At 39.6% G+C, this 16,864-nt stretch overlaps 1 protein-coding gene across 2 annotated transcripts in view; it reads left to right on the forward strand.

Annotated features, from left to right (window-relative positions):
- Window positions 1-381: 381 nt before the first annotated feature.
- Window positions 382-16,864, forward strand: part of KLHL5 (kelch like family member 5) — a 74,621-nt gene continuing 58,138 nt past the window's right edge. Inside the window, exon 1 of one of the 2 annotated variants that reach the window (XM_079920821.1) lies at window positions 382-718. The gene's annotated coding sequence lies outside the window, so the exon portion shown is untranslated. The remainder of the gene's footprint in view (window positions 719-16,864) is intronic. The other variant, XM_079920819.1, reaches the window with a different exon arrangement.

The following is a 16,864-nucleotide window of genomic DNA, read 5'->3' on the forward strand; positions in this document are numbered from 1 at the left end:
AGGCCAGCTCTCTGATCGGCTTCCAGCCCTGCAGACGGACGTCTTCCTAAACTTCCACCCCCAGGAATTCCCCCTCATCCCAGTTTCAAGGGGCGGGGAACAACCGGAATCTTTGTCAGGTCCTCCGCGCCCCGCCCCCTCCCCCCAGAGCCCCACCCAGCCTGACGTTCTCCTCCCCCACAAGCTCCCCTCCCCGCAGCCTGCGGCCTTGCCTCCCCTCTACTCCCCGCCCCTCCCCCTTCTCCTCTCCCTCCCCGGGCCCAGGCCGTCGGCGGGCACCACTCCCGGGGCAAGGGAAACCGCCAACCGGGTGGCGGCGGCGTCTCCCGGGGCAGGCGGGCTGGCGAGGAGGGGCGGAGCCTGGCTGAAGGGGGCGGAGCCAGGCTGGAGGGGGCGGGGCGGGCAGCCGCTGGCGCCGCACCCGGACTGACTGGCGAGCCGACCCCCGACCCCCACCCGCCGGCTCGCTCGCCCCCCCTTCGGGGCTGCCAGACTAATTTCTCTCCCCACTGGCCTGGTGCGGCCTGACGGAGGTGGAGTGGCTGGCTCCGGGCCGGCCGGCGCCGGGGGTGAGGCTGCCGGGAAGGGGCTGGGGGCGCCCGAGGGGCCGAGCATCCCTCTCCTCGGCCCGCCGGCCCCCGTTCCCCGCTTTCCCTCCTTCTCCCGCCTGGCCGCCCCGCCCCGCCGTGACCACCGGGCGCCTCCAGAGCCCGACGCGGTAAGTGCGACTTTCTCCTCGGCGTCGGGGATGGGGCCGCAGAGGGCCGGCCGCGCGCCGAGGCCCGCTCCCCTCTCCGCGCGAGCTTCCCGCCCGGCCGCGGCTGCCCGACTCCGGACGGGCCCTCGGGGAGGCGGCCCCGGGGCGTCTCGGTCTGGAGGGGTGGGCTAGGCGGGGACTTCCCCGAGCCGCGCCCGGGGCTCGAACCCCGGCCGGGTCTCCCGCCGCGCAGCCGAGAGTCCTGAGCGGCGTCTGGGCTGCCCTCGAGTTGTACAAAGTTCTGGACGCGGCGTTTGTGGCAGGCCTGCTGCGGCGTGGGCTGCTGTCCAGAATCAGTGCTTCCTCCCCGTCCTCTTCTACCAGTAAAACAAAGTGGAAACCATATCGAATTTTTTTTTAATTGTTACCCGCAGGCGATCATAATCTAAGTTTTTAAGTATATAATTGCCTCAGACCCGGAGTGAGGAGAATCAGAAAGAGACTTTATTTCAATAAAAACCGGCGTGTCTGGTTGAAACTTTTTCATTTAGGCGTTTCAGTGCATACGCAGGGATCAAAAGCTGACGAAGAAAGTTTATTGAATCAAAGAGTAAAGCACTTCTGCCGTCTTTATTATCATTCCGTTTTTTAAAAAAATTTTTTGAGTAATAGATTCCTAAAATTCAAACGGTACAAAAGAGATACACAAAGTCTCTCGCCCCACCCACCAATATTACCAGTTTCTTGTGCATCTTTCCAGGGATCACGTATAATGCCAATGTCCTTCTTTAAAACAAATAATAAAGTGAAACTGTTGTGTGTTAAGTGCCTAGCAGTTACTGGTACCCAATAAATGGTAGTTGTCCTTACGTTTCCAAAAGAGTTTAATAAGTCTTTTTGGTATTAGACTGCTGAAAAACCAGTGGTAACTTTTCTTCTGGTTTAAGCGTTGCAAGTTTGATTATATTGTGAATGTGTATGTTCTATTGGCTTGTCATAACTCTGTGGATACTTTTACACAAAGGTGACACTGATATTTTGGGGTAATGGGACAGGTAGGGAGATATCAATATGAAATTGTAAGAAAATAGGACTTAATATATACAATAGATTCAAAAATGATTTGAAGCAACTTAGTGTCCATATAGTATTGTAGGGTAAAACAAAACGAAATGAGAAAAATTGAGGCAGAGCAGGGAAGATATGACTACAAAGTCAAGGGTAAGATAATACCAAGTGCATAAGATCCTGTACTAGAGGTGAGTGACAGTTTTGGCTCTGGGCTTCCCTGGCAGCCAGGCGGAAAAAAGAGAGAGTGGAATAAAATAAGTTTCAGTGTGTTTCTAATTCCAAGATAAAAACAAACCAGTTCTCCTGCATAAGCACGACATTTTCTAGTAATGAGGCCTGAGAGGAACATTTTCTCATGGGCCCTAATAAAAAGGAAGATTGTTGTGATACAGTTGACAACAGCTTTAAAATATCCCTACAGAAACTGATGAATTTTGGTTAACAGTGTTCTTCAGTATAGGACAATGGTAAGACTCTAAAGGTGAGTTCTCTGAAGGCTTAACTTTATCCATTCATAATGTTTAGAATTACCTAGAACAGTATTTCCCGAACTGTGTTCTTAGGCCTCAGAAATTAGTAGTTTATTTCTTAAAATAAGATTCTGAGCTCAAATAAGTTTGAGATAACTGGGTTAGACAAATTTCAATAGTTTTTTTTCTCAATTTCTTGGCTAATGTTCAAGTTTACTGTCTTAAAGGGGGATGTATTGTGTGACCTTTTCCAAAATTATTTGACTATGGAACACAAATTGAGAACCACTGAACCTGTAGAAATGGGTGGATTGCCTATCCTTCAGGTGATTCTTTTTTTTAAAATTTATTTATTTTTGGCTGCGTTGGGTCTTCGTTGCTGCGCCCGGCATTCTCCAGTTGCGGCGAGCGGGGGCTACTCGTTGTGGTGCGCGGGCTTCTCATTGTGGTGGCTTCTCGTTGCGGAACACTGGCTTTAGGTGCGTGAGCTTCAGTTGTTATGGCACATGGGCTCAGTAGTTGTGGCTCGTGAGCTCTAGAGTGCAGGCTCAGTAGTTGTGGCGCACGGGCTTAGTTGCTCCACTGCATGTGGGATCTTCCCGGACCAGGGCTCGAAGCCCTGTCACCTGCGTTGGCAGGCAGATTCTTAACCACTACGCCCCCAGGGAAGCCCCCTTCAGGTGATTCTTTGTGAATATTTCTTACAGCTGAGGTTTGATAAGAATTAGAGCGCAAAGGGTTTGAGGTTAGCCAGTTTATTAAGAGCCAAACTGAAGATAATCTAAAAGTCAGAATTTTTTTTTTTTGGCTGTGCTGCATATGGGATCTTAGTTCCCTGACCAGGGATCAAACCCTCGACCCCTGTGTTGGACGTGCAGAGTCTTGACCACTGGACCTCCAGGGAAGTCCCTAAAAGTCAGAATTTTAAAATACTATATATCAAAGGAAAAGGCTGCTTTTTCCTGGAGTTCTTTTTATAGTTCCTCGTTGTTCTGCAAATTGCCAAATGATCTCGAGAACTTTTTCCTGTTCTGTGCTTCAGGGTACTCAGGGTCTTGAATTAAACTAGGTTTAGGCAAGTAGAACTCCTTAAAGGTTGACTTTTATTATTCTTGGATGTAAATATGTCATTAACATTTACTTTTTATCCTAAACACTGTTGGTACTATTACTATCAAATCCTAGAATTCTGTAGCTGTAAGAGATCTTGGAAAGCATGGTACGTAATGGAAAGGGGTTTGGAGCCAGAAAATCTGGGATTGTGTCACTAATGTGCAGGGTTGTTTCCAGTAAGTTTATGAACCTCTCTGAATCTGTTTCCTTATTTGTAAGATTAGAATGATGACAGCACACAATTCATTCAATAGATGTTGAGAGTCTAGTAGATACTGGGCAGTAGAAAAACAGCTTTAAGGGCACAAATGAAATAATGTATCAGGAATCCTTTACTGTCCAATTTTTTTCTGTTCTTGAGTGTAGATGGCAAGAGTTTGAACAGCAAGGAATATCATCCTATTCCAATATATTTGGTCTCTGAGTTTCAGATAGCAAGTAGTGAGGGGTTGAGAGAATGAGGGATTAGTCCAAAAATTTATTTGACTCCATCCAGTTGTGTTTGGATTTTGAGAGTTTGGATAATGAGTGATACTTCTATAAGAAAGTATTCTATAAATGATGCAGTGCTGTACAAAATGTTACCATTCTGAAGACAATGAGAGGGGTTTGCAGAGTATATCAGGTAGGATAAATAATGATGTGGTAACAAAAGCCCTCACATCTTAGTGGTTTAAAACAACAAAGGTTTGTTGCTCAGTCAGGCTCAGTTAGGGTCAGCAGGAGAGCTCTGTTGCAATAATCATTTAGAGCTCCAGGTTGTCAGAGGCTCCATTTCAACCCCTGCTTCCACATTTGTTAGGGAGGGGAGAAGATGTGATAAATTGCACATTGGCTCTTAAGGCTCTGCATGAAAGTGACACAGTAACTTCTACTGCCATTTCATTGGCCAAACAAGTCATATGACTGCAACCCGACTTCAAGGAGGTGGAGAACTGCAATTCTATCTCGTGCCCAGAAGGAGGAGAACGGGAATAGTCTTAAGAACAACCTAAGCAGACTTTATAGTACCACAAGTTAATACAAAATCTGAATAAATCAGATCCAGATTGTGTTTTTCAGTATTCTATTTAGAGAATAGAAAACAGCATTCCTTTGTGTATATATATATATAATCGTAGAATTATGCTAATGAGAATTTAAAGAACGTATTTTATTAATTGGAACTGAAATGCTTTTGAAAACTCCCAATTAGACAAACTGGCCAAGTGGATTTCATTATTTTTTAATTATATGTCCATTCAATAAACATTTGTTAAATGTGGTGTGTATGAGGCAGGATGTTAGATACCATGAGGATAAAAAGATGAATGGAAAGTTTATACCCCAACAGAAAATAACTGTAATTGAGTTCTCTCTCTTTCCCTTTCTCTTTAAAACAACATTAAAAAAAAAATTAACAGAATCTTTCAATATGATAAAACCTGATTATGTATATATACATTGTTACACTTTGCCTCTAACCATCTTTTTTGGTCTTAGGGATTATTTGGTGACAAGTTATAGAAAATTAGTTAAACTAATTTAAGCAAAAAGAATGTTTTGTTAGAAAAGGGATATAGCTTTATGTCAAAGAATCCAAGGGCAAGAAGTGCAGCTGAGTCTCAGAGGCAACTGGCATCAATAACAGAAAGTTAGGAGCTGGGCTGCTTGCCCCTCTCCAGGTCTATATGATTTCTTGCCAGTGTCTCTCTCTGCATGGATACTTAATTCCTCTTTTTCTCTGTTGACTGGTTTTCTCTATTCTGCTGTTAAATGGGTGTGTTTAACCTAAGAGTTCACACACTTAAAGGAAACTAACTAGAGCCTTTAGCAATTCCAAAAGAACTACTTTTTTTCTAAGTGCCACATCTTGGTTAGTTCTTAAGTTAACCACTATCAGAATTTGAAAATAATAGAGTTGGCCCTAAAATATCAATATAACAAGTTAGGGTAATTGACAACTTTGTAATAAAGGAGGCAGTTCTAATAGCTTAGGATGAAAGAAACCTGTGATGCTGGTGAAAGTTCTACATAATTAACATCAGCTTGCAGATATCCTGGGACAGGCTGATTAGAATAATCAGGATAAGAGGGTAGAACTAGAGCTGACTTGTGGCAACAATATCCCCTCCCCGAACACTGGCAAATGCCATCTCCATTGTAATCCTTTTAGCCATCCCTTCTCCCTCTCCCAAGGTACAGACTACTGAATTGTCTAATTCTTATAAGTCACCTACTTTTGATGCTAATGCAGGGCTCCCTGGTTTCTTCCCATGGTTAATAATGCAGAAGGGAGCACTTAATAGACTGCTTTACGCTGTTCTTTTCTATCCTCCAAATTGGTCTAGACACTCTACTTGGCATTTTACCCTTTAACATGATCGCCATATTTCCCCACCAACTTAACCTATTTTTATTCTTGATAAATTTCCATTCTTTTTCTGTAAACTGTGTACTTAGCTTCTCTAGAAAAGTTCCCTTGGCATTCTTTACCTATGCAATATCTCCTTTAGTTTTGGAAAAACGTCCGTAGCTTCACCTTAGCAGATGGCTAAAGGGATGGACTGTGGAGAGGTAGTATATGTTACCTGGAAGAGGGGATCCCCAGGAACAAATAACAACAGAGGAAGGCGAGTAAAAGCTGTGTAAGAGATCAGGTGGGATTTGACAGGGATACATGTTAGGCTAAAAAAAGAAAGAGGAAGGGGTTGGGTTCAGATTGTAGAACATCTGGAACGTCATTCTAAGACATTCTTATAGTCTTGTTGCTGTGCAAATGAATGGGTCTTCTTGGGTTCAGACTTGTAAAACTACCACAGGCTTGTTTACTCAGAAGGCTATCAGACAGGAACCACAGCTTGCCAGCAAGGCAGCATCACATATTACTCATCAGTGGTTGTAATCCTCACAGCAGGCCACGTAAGCCGTTCATGTAGCCACCTGGGAGACATCTCTCCCCGTGAAAGCTTAGGTGCAAGGAGACAAAGCTCACAACAGGAAGATGCAGGAGCTGAGTTGGCTTAAAATCCTCGTGTCCCACAGGCGACAGTTCTCTCTTACAGGATTCCATAGACTTAGCTTCCAGGGTCCCCACAGGGAATGTGCCAATTACAAGAGCCACCACACTTAGGAAAGTCAAAGCTATGGCTTAAGAGGTATTTATAGTTCATTTATCATTCCTCTGAATCCAGATGCAAATTTACTAATGGGGGATCATTTTTATCATAAGCAATGTTGCCAGGTAACATAGTCGGCATACATACTTCCATCAGATTGCCAGGGGAATAGAGCCAAGAGAGTTAGTTGAAAGTTAGTAGTAGAAGGGAAAAATATTTTTTTTTTTTTTTTTTTGGCGGTACGCGGCCTCTCACTGTTGTGGCCTCTCCCGTTGCGGAGCACAGGCTCCGGACGCGCAGGCTCAGCGGCCATGGCTCACAGGCCTAGCTGCTCTGCGGCATGTGGGATCTTCCCGGACCGGGGCACGAACCTGTGTCCCCTGCATTGGCAGGCGGACTCTCAACCACTGCGCCACCAGGGAAGCCCGGGAAAAAGATTTTACCCACACTTGTCATTATGCACAGTGTCTTCCATAGTCCTTTTCATTTGGGAAGTACTCAATAATATTCATTTTGCTTATGTTAATGTAGTGTGTTTTAACTCTTCGTGACAGAAAGTGTGAAATAGAGAGCTTGAGAGAAAGGGAAGACTGGAAAGGTAGGCAAGGACTACTAGGTTGTCAAAAACACTGAATTCCATACTAAAGACCTTGGCTTTTATTTATCTTGTAGGTGATCAGGGAAAAAAAAAGTTTTAAGTAAGAGTGATGTCAAGAATTACACTTTGGAAGGTTAACTTTGGCTATAGTGTGAAGAGCAAATTAGAAGAGATTTAAATTTGAGGCTGTTTGGTTCATTTCTAGTAAATATTTGCCTTTCTTTGGGGAGATATTTCTCTTATAAGCAGAAAGAGGGAATATTCAATTCTGTGCTCTGCAGTTTAGAATTGCTGGACAGCTTCAACATGGTCCACTGGATGGAACCAGTTCATCTTTTAAAATTTATTTGCCATCCCCCCCAACCCCCAACTTGAAGACTGAGAGTTTGGGAGGACTGCTGTGGACTGCCTGAGAACATTAGATTAACACTAAGAAATAATCCTCGCCTCCACTGGTCTCCACTGATCGCCATTTTACTCACTAGCATGCCTTAGTTTGCTTTCTGCCAGAGTTAAATTATAGAACAGTCTTTTGGTGGCTTTTTCACTTCTTTTCTTTCTTTCTTTCTTCTCCCCTTTTTTTTGGTTTGGTTTGGGTTTTTTAGGCCTGGTTGTAGGGCAAGCCAGGGAGTTTCTTTAATAGCTAACTGGTTTAACATTTGTAGTGATTAACCATTTCTAATTATGAGCAGTTGAGAAACCTAGTGCTTCATGTTTTTCTCCTCTCTATTGCTTACATTGCCCTTTTTACCCTTTCCTTACCCAGCTTACACTGTTCTATCTAATATAAAATACAGTTCATAAAATCTGATTGATCCTACAGCAGAGTCAAGTTGATCTGTGATGGGCTCATTATGTTCCAAGAACTCAGGCAATTTTGCTTGATTATATTTGTGTCTAGAGAGTACTGATTGATTACTTTTTTCCATCACCATAAAGCTACAAAGAAGACAAACACTTACTGGATTTGGTTCAGGTCAGTAAAAGACAAAATTATGGTTATACAGATTATTACTTTTTATGGTACATAAGACAGCTATGTGCACATGCCAAACATAAAGTATCCAGCAGGAATTTAGCAGTGGTTTGCCATCAGATTTATGGTATGATTTTCATCCTTGTGCCGCAGCAAATACATACTTAAATTCACAAAATCTAAGGAGGTGGTGCTAAGGAAGTCTTTCGTTTTGACCTGTCATCAAGTCAAAGGGCTGTTTTCTTTTTGTTTGTTTGTTTTTTGTTTTTTTTTTGCGGTACGCGGGCCTCTCACTGTTGCGGCCTCTCCCGTTGCGGAGCACAGGCTCCGGACGCGCAGGCTCAGCGGCCATGGCTCACGGGCCTAGCCGCTCCGTGGCATGTGGGATCCCCCCAGACCGAGGCACAAACCTGTGTCCCCTGCATCAGCAGGCGGACTCTCAACCACTGTGCCACCAGGGAAGCCCCAAAGGGCTGTTTTTTAAAGTCAATATTTTGTTATAATCATGCTATGGTCTTCAAAGTATCAATTGTGATAACTTTTATAGATGAGTTGGGGATTAAAAGGCCATATAATATTAGTTTAGCCGATTTTTAAAATGTAACTTGTTCTACTACAAGCTGTTAGTACCAATGGACAATTGAGGGATGAAAAGGTACTTTTGATGTTAATGTGGGTCAGCACTTCACACTATAAGAAATAGTGACAGAAGTTGGGAGGGAGCCAAGTGGGGCAAAATCTGTGAGGCATTTGTACTTGGTGAATAAATGCCATATTGGCACTTAATTGCAATAATGATGAACTTAGTATTTTGTTATATTAGGAGTGATATGGTAAGTACTCTTTTTTTCTTGCTTATTGTCTTTTTGCTTTTAGTTTGGTCAGTCTTACTGATAAAGCATTTAAGTCTGCTCTATGGCTCTCTTCTAGATAGCTAACCTTGATAACCTAGACTTAGCTACACTCTGAGTCTGCTTCCCAATTTGGACAATGAGGGTAAATACCTACTCTACCTTCTAACAAGGTAGCTGTGGGTTGCAAATGAGAATACTTTAAAAGCAAGAAGCAGTGTGATGTACTTGACAGTGTATGGTCTTTAGAGCCAGTCTTGGATTCAAATTGAACCCTGCTACTCACCAGACAGATACATGTAGCCTCACTTCACTTCAAGGTCCTCACGTGTAAGGGGAAAGCGGAATGACCCCTGTTTGCCCAAGTGCCTGTGACAACTGAATGCCCAATTCAATGTAAAGTATTCCGTGTTACCCTGCACATTTGCACACTGAGGAAGTGGTAGCTGGTTTTACAAATTCACGTTCTTACTCAGTTCTTCCACATGCTACTTACTTAGTCCATTTATCTTAAGAGAAAACTGAAGATCGAGGAGGTAAAGTGATTTGTCCAAATTATACAGCTAGCTGGTGAGTAGCTCAATTATTGACTCAAGTTCTTTCTGCTCTACCACTTAGGCTACCACTAATAAGTGACCATGTGGGAAAATGACAGCAACTATCTGTGAACTGACTCATGGTTTTAACCTAACACACTCTTTTCCCTCTGTAAAATGTACTTACTGATCCCAGGGGCCAAGTGATCACTCATGGCTGAGTAGGCTACTCCGCGGCAGACCTGCATGACTCTGTGCCTACCTGTTGAGTTGGGTACTTACCAGAAGTTGGTTATTTTTATTCACAAACCTATTTTTAACAGTTATGCTTGTTATGGTAACTATAAAACGTTGGTAAACATGTAAATTCATGGGAGTGTAAGAAAAAGAGAATTCATTCTTTGAAAATTAAGTTGACTGCTTTGGGACGTCATCTCAATATAAATGAATTATTAACAAATTTGCTATCAAATTTGATGAAGCCTGGATAACTGTAAAAGACTAGGGGGAACATCATCAAAGCCTAAACCAGAGGCTGTTAAAAGTGTTCAAGTCCATGGTCCAGCTAACTGGTCATTAGACTATTAGTGGTTCTCAAGGAAATAAGGAGCCCACACCAGAATGTAAATTAACTACATCATTAAGCACACTGTTTGGTTCAGCTGAGAGTTTTTTTTTGTGGTAAAACTTTCTCCTTGAAGGAAGCAGTGCATTAATTTACATTCTGGCGCAAGTTTTTTATCTCGTGGTGGATAGACCATTGGACTAATGGATTCTGTATTCATATTCTTTCAGAAGTGCTTTTAAGTTCTCTCTCCATTTATAGAAGCAATAAGTGGAAATAGTAGATGATGGGTCATTGTGAGCATGGCTTATGCAAGAAAGAGGACCCAAACTCAGTAGGAGGCCCACGTCAAATATGTGGCATTAACCCTATATGAAAAGATTTATGAATGAATGTGCATTTATGTTTAAATTGAAATAAAACCTTTAAGAATATGTAAATATAATTTTTATGCTTACTAACTTTTTCATTTAGTGGACCAGCTATGGGTTTCATCCAACAAGGGGGCTTTTATTATACTTAGAATTCCAGCTTAACTGGAAATATATCTTTGACCTCTGCAGCTATCTTAGCATCCTGTGCTTGCCCCTGTATATTTTTACCATGCTGTATTGCAGTTTTAAGATTGAATGTCAGCTCATGTATTGTAAGTGCTTCAAAAGCCGTAGTCCTTTCTGTAATCTTCATAGAGTTTCCAGTCTAGGGAAGAAGGCAGACATTAAGTAAATAATTTCAGTGAGATTATTGAATTATCTGAGCAAGTAGTTTGGAATGCTATGTGACCATATAGCAAGGAGACATAATTTAAAGGTTAAAATTTAGCCCACTCATTTTTTTTCACCTTGATCTCATATAAGTATATATCACAATACTTTTAGGGTACACAAAGAAATAAAATCCTTGTATTAGATGGCTATTACCATGAAATTAGTCTTCAGTTTTCAGTGTATAGGAGAGTTCTCAACTGCTGTTTTCAATCTACCGTATAACTTACAAAGCTAAACTAAATCTCTTAGCTTGTTACAGCTGAATTTAAATTCAATACTTATTTTTAATTTTCATTTACTGTTTAATCAGAAATATTTCCCAAATATTTTTAACAGAGTGAAAGATTTAACATTGTGCTAGAAATTTAATTTTGGATTTCAGAGTGTGTTTCTAAGCTTGTTTTTATTACAAAAGAGATTTTGATGCCATGTGTTTGTAGTAAAAAGTGGAAAGAATGCAAAGATAACCAATGTTAACAGCCCAGGATTCATCTATCCACGCTTTAAGTTTCTGATTTCTTAAATAGATTGTAGATTGATTTTTAACTATAAGCTAAATATGGCTCTAGACTCCATATTCGTAGCTATTTTGTTGCTAAGTAAATAATTAAAGCTAAGTTTGTCTAAAGCTACACTCCATCCCCCTGAAACTGTATCCTTCTTACTTCCTTATTTATGTTAATATTACCATTCTTGCAGCCACCCACATTTGAAAATGCTGTCGTCTTTGACTTCTTCCTGTCCATTTGCCACAGACATTTTATCAGGCCTGTTTTTGTAGTATCTTTAACACCCACCCCCTTTTCAGATCTCATTGCTTCCTGCCACCTCAAAGAGTTTTCTGATTTTCCTACCAATGGCATCTGCCCTCACAAATCCATTCTTCACTTAGCAAGTTAATTTTTTTGAGGTATACCTCAAAATTCTTAACTCAAGAACCTCATCCTCTCTCAAATAAAGGACATACCTACCTCTTGATAATTAGTAAGGGTTTCATTCAAAACCCTCTTCTGCTATATTTTAAGATCTTTCAAGGTCTGTGCCGTTAATTTATTCATTTATTCTTTGGTTTAAATTCAGTAAAAGTTTGAATGTCGTGCACTATACAAGTTGTTACAGATATAGTGGCCCCTGACCTGATGGATTTTACTGTCTATTTTCTCATCTTTGAGTTCTTTCTGCTTATAGCAAAATTTGTTGAGTTTATATAAATACAGGATTTTTTTTTCCATTTATAATGTTTGCTTTTAATGAGTTTGGGGAAGAGGTACAGAATATCTGTTTCTGGAATTAAAGTTAAAATTAAATCTCAAATCTTTCCTAACCTGGGTAAATACTTGACTGACATTTTCTGCTGTCATACATTTTTTTGTTTTGCGGTACGCGGGCCTGTCACTGTTGTGGCCTCTCCCATTGTGGAGCACAAGCTCCGGGCACGCAGGCTCAGCAGCCGTGGCTCACGGGCCCAGCCGCTCCGTGGCACGTGGGAACTTCCGGACCGGGGCACGAACCTGTGTCCCCTGCATCAGCAGGCGGACTTTCAACCACTGCGCCACCAGGGAAGCCCTGCTGCCATACATTTTTAAATGTTAGTGGAATTATATCAGTCTTCAAATTTTTAAAATAAGCCAAGTTCTCATAAAAGACCTAATTTGACAGAGCTTTAAAAGTGTCCTGGAATTATCAAACTTTAAAGGGTTCTTTGAAATCATGTGTTGTAACTTATTCTTTTTATAGTTGAGGGGAAAATTGGGGAGGTGAAGTGCTGCTAAGTTAGTACAGTAAAATTAATTCTTGATGTGTTTTATGCAATATGTAGTACACACTTAAAACTATAGGAATAGATTCATTAAAATTGATTACTCATAAAACAAATACTGTTTTCTTAAAAACACTATGTGATGAGAGGTTTGTATAATAATGATTACACATATAAACCAGTTACTAAATGGTTGTAATTTAAATTGTTGAGTGAAGCCATAGCTTTAAAAGCCATACTGTTGAAGTGAGCTCATCTGCAGTGTATCTTAATGACATCTCAGTGTTGCTATTGTCATATTGAGTAATGTCATCTTTTAAATTCACAAACTAACATATGAGAAGTTTTGAAGCAGAAATTGCATGTGGATTCCTTAATTACTTTTAAAATAATGTATTCATAATTGACACTTACCTATTTTAAATACTGTGTGAGCTTTTGTATCTCAAATTTAAGTAAAGCAAAGTTATTAAAACAAGAAAGAGGTACAGAATATAATTTGATAATCAGTTTGAAGAAAGAAATGTCAGTCTGAAAAGATATCTGCTGTTTAGCCAGTAGATTTCAAAGTGATACAAATTTTATGCCTAAAGAATGAAATAGAAAAGAGAAATTCTTTGAGTAATATATTGTGATTTTTTTCTTAAGTTGAAAAAATACTAAAAAGGTTTTGTCACCAGAGGTAAATGTTTTCTAATATTCTTTTAACATTTGGTTCTTAAGTTTATTTTTATTTATTTATTTTTTTTGCAGTACATGGGCCTCTCATTGTTGTGGCCTCTCCTGTTGCGGAGCACAGGCTCCAGACACGCAGGCTCAGCGGCCATGGCTCACGGGCCTAGCCGCTCCGTGGCATGTGGGATCTTCCCGGACCGGGGCACGAACCCATGTCCCCTGCATCAGCAGGCAGACTCTCAACCACTGCGCCCCCAGGGAAGCCCCTTAAGTTTATTTTATAATTTCAAAAATGTACATAATAAGTATATATCTTTTATTATTGCTCTTATAGTTATTGGATTCATTCATTAGAGAAATATTTATTCAGCACCTGTCTTTCAGGTACTGTTTTAAGTGCTAGGGCTACAGCAGTGAGTCAAACAAAGCTGTACTGCAGCTAACTTTGTGGTGAGGGTAAAGATAATAATAAGGGAATAGCATCTAATATGCTAGGGGATGATAAGTGCTGTGAAAAAAATCAGGAGGGTCAAGGGGATAGAGAATGATGAGGGATCTAATTTATATAGAGTAGCCTGTGCAAACCATTTTGATAATTTAACAATGTAATGCCTTTTAGTATGTATTGCTCTTTCATAAATAATTACCCTAGGAAGGACTTCTCATCAGAAATGCATAAATTTTTGAGTGAAACAATATTATATTGTATAGTAAAAGTTGATGGGACAGAAGAAAAAGTGTTATTTAAATAAATGCTGAATTCCATGCCATGAAAACCTTAATGTTTAAGTTTACTACATATTTTTCATAAAGTATTTGGCCCAAGAATTCAGTTAAAGCTGGGAAATATTTCTGTAAACCCCTTTCTATCAGTGGGTTATAACAAGCTACTTTATGAATAGATCATTTTTTAATGTATTTTGTTAGAGTAAAGATTTTCCCCCAAAATACCCATGCTTAGACAGGCTTAAGCTTAGGTGAAAATTGTTAGAGACCTAGCTATAAAGGATTTTGAGCAAATTCTGTCTTTGAGGAGTATTTTCCAACTTTGCTTACCTAAATTCTCTCCATTTGTCATCATTTCCATTATTCAATATGACATTTAAAATTTTTGTTGCAATAGTGATCTTTTATTTTTTAAGTCTTTTATTTAAATATTCTATTTTAATGGTCATGTTATCCTCATTCTAAGTTCTAATTTGTTTTTTCTTTGATTGAACTTGCTAGGAGGTAAGAGAAGATACCAGCAAATTTTTTGTGTGTGTGGCGTGTGAGCTCTAGAGCACACGGGCTCAGTGGTCAAGGTGTGCGGGCTTAGTTGCCCCACAGTATGTGGGATCTTAGCTCCCCGACCAGGGATCAAACCCATATCCCCGGCATTAGAAGGTGGATTCTTTTTTTTTTTTTTTATACAGCGGTTTCTCATTAGTTATCCATTTTATACATATTAGTGTATATATGTCAATCCCAATCTCCCCATTCATCAGTACCAGCACATTTTTAAAGAGATAGATCTCTAATTCTGTCATTTCATTTCTTAATTCTTTAGTTTCTCCTCTAATCTTTATTATTTCATGACTCCTTTTAGAGGACTTATTTGGTTTTCAACTTGAATAGACTGACTAGTGCATGTCTTTTCTTTCCTTTTTAAATAATCAATGCATTTAGAAACTCATAAATCTTACAGTAGAGGAAATATCCCACCTACAATGATTATCCAAGCCATCCACTGTGCTTAGGTGCCATTCCTTTTTCTTTTATCAAAGTCTTCACTTTTTTTGCTCCAGTGCTTTCGCCTGCAATCATCAATCTCACCTTCCTGTTGGATCATTCTCATCATTCTAATGTTCTGTGTTTTTTAAAATCAACAAATAAACAAGCAGGCAAAACAAATCCATTGCCTTGATTCCTCAACTCTTCCAGCTGTAATCTCATTCCACAGCCTCACTATTGAGCAGAATTTTCTGAAGGCGTTGTCTGTACATGCTCTCTCTTATTTCCCATCTTCTGTTACTCTCAACCCACCGCAGTCTGGCTTTGGTCCCCAACCCTTTACTGAAACTGCTCCTATCTGATTTGGCAAAATTTTTATATTGCCAATTCCAGTGGACATTTTTCTTTTCACGTGGTACCTGACCTCTCATTTGACATTGTGACCATGGCTTTTGCGTTGAAACACCTTTATCCCTTGACTTGCCTAACACCATACACTGCTGATTTTCCTCTACTTCATTGGTTGTTCCTTCTTAGTGTCCTTTGCCTTCATCTGTTAGAGTTCCTTGGAGCTTGGATCTGAGCTCCAGGAACATTTATCCAGCTACCTGACATCTCCACCTAGATGTCTCAAAGTTGCCTCTAACTTATCAAGAAATGAACACTAATTTTAAAAATATCAAAGCTAATGAGAAAGTATGATAAAAGGACTGGATATAAGATAAATGTACTTAATACTTTTATTATAATGGCAATAACCATGTGGAAATGCTAGAAAAAATTTATTGCATTTACAACAGTGAAAAAAGAGAAAATAAAAGAACATGATAAAAATTTTAATAAGAAAGGCACAGGACGTATAGTTAAAAGATTTAAAAATCTTATTAATGAGCATAAGATCTGAACAAACTAAAAAACATGCTTGGATGTGAAGCCTTGATATCATAAAATGCCAACCATCTTAAAATTAATACACAAATTTAATGCAATTCCAATTAGAATCTCAATAGGGTTGGATTTTTTAAAAAATATTTATTTATTTGGCTGTGCCAGTCGTGTGCAGGATCTTTTAGTTGCAGCATGTGGGATCAAACCTGGGCCCCCTGCACTGGGAGCATGGAGTTTTAGCCACTGGACCACCAGGGAAGTCCCTAGGGTTGGAGATTTTTGTTGAGAGGATTGGGTAATATTATTTTAAAGTATATATAGAAGAGTACATATTCAAAATTAGTTTAAAATTTATTGTAAAAGACTATATGTGTAGATAGGAACTTGCTTTAACAAATAATAAACATATTGTAACTGTACTGTAATTAAAACACTAATATTGGCATAAAAATAGACAAATGGTGCAACAGAATTAGCATCCTGAACTGTTAAAATTCATAACAAAAATAATACCTCAATTCAGTGGGAAAAGGGTGGTTTATATCAAAATGATGTTGATAATAGAGGGCTCATATTAGAAATATAAAGAATTATAATACTTATTGTTGACTGGTGGGCCTGTGAAAATGAATGAGGATACACTCACTTTACTTTTGAAAATATAAATTTCAGGAAAGTAAACTATCTTTTCAAATTTAAGATGCACATACTTGCAACCCAGCAGTTCCACTCTTGTGAATAAATTCCAGAGACACAAAAGCCTCACAAGGATGTTTATTTCAACATTATCTTAATAGCATAAAACAAAAAAAAACTGAAATCAATTTGCATGCCCACTAGCAAGGAAGTAGTTTAATAAATTGTGTTTTACAATTATGGAATATTATGCAACTATTAAAAAGATCATTATTAGTTTATATTTCCATGTATATAATTTTGGTGGGAAAAGCAAAATGCCAAAAATATGTATACAGTATGATCTCTTTTATAAAACAATAACAAAAACTCCTATATATGTGTATATAAGTTTGGATATGAATTTTATAAACAAAGAGAAAGGTGTGAAAGGCTGTACACCAAGCTGTCA

The sequence above is a fragment of the Stenella coeruleoalba genome (genome assembly GCF_951394435.1).
Source record: "Stenella coeruleoalba genome assembly, chromosome: 4".
Lineage (NCBI taxonomy): Eukaryota > Metazoa > Chordata > Mammalia > Artiodactyla > Delphinidae > Stenella > Stenella coeruleoalba.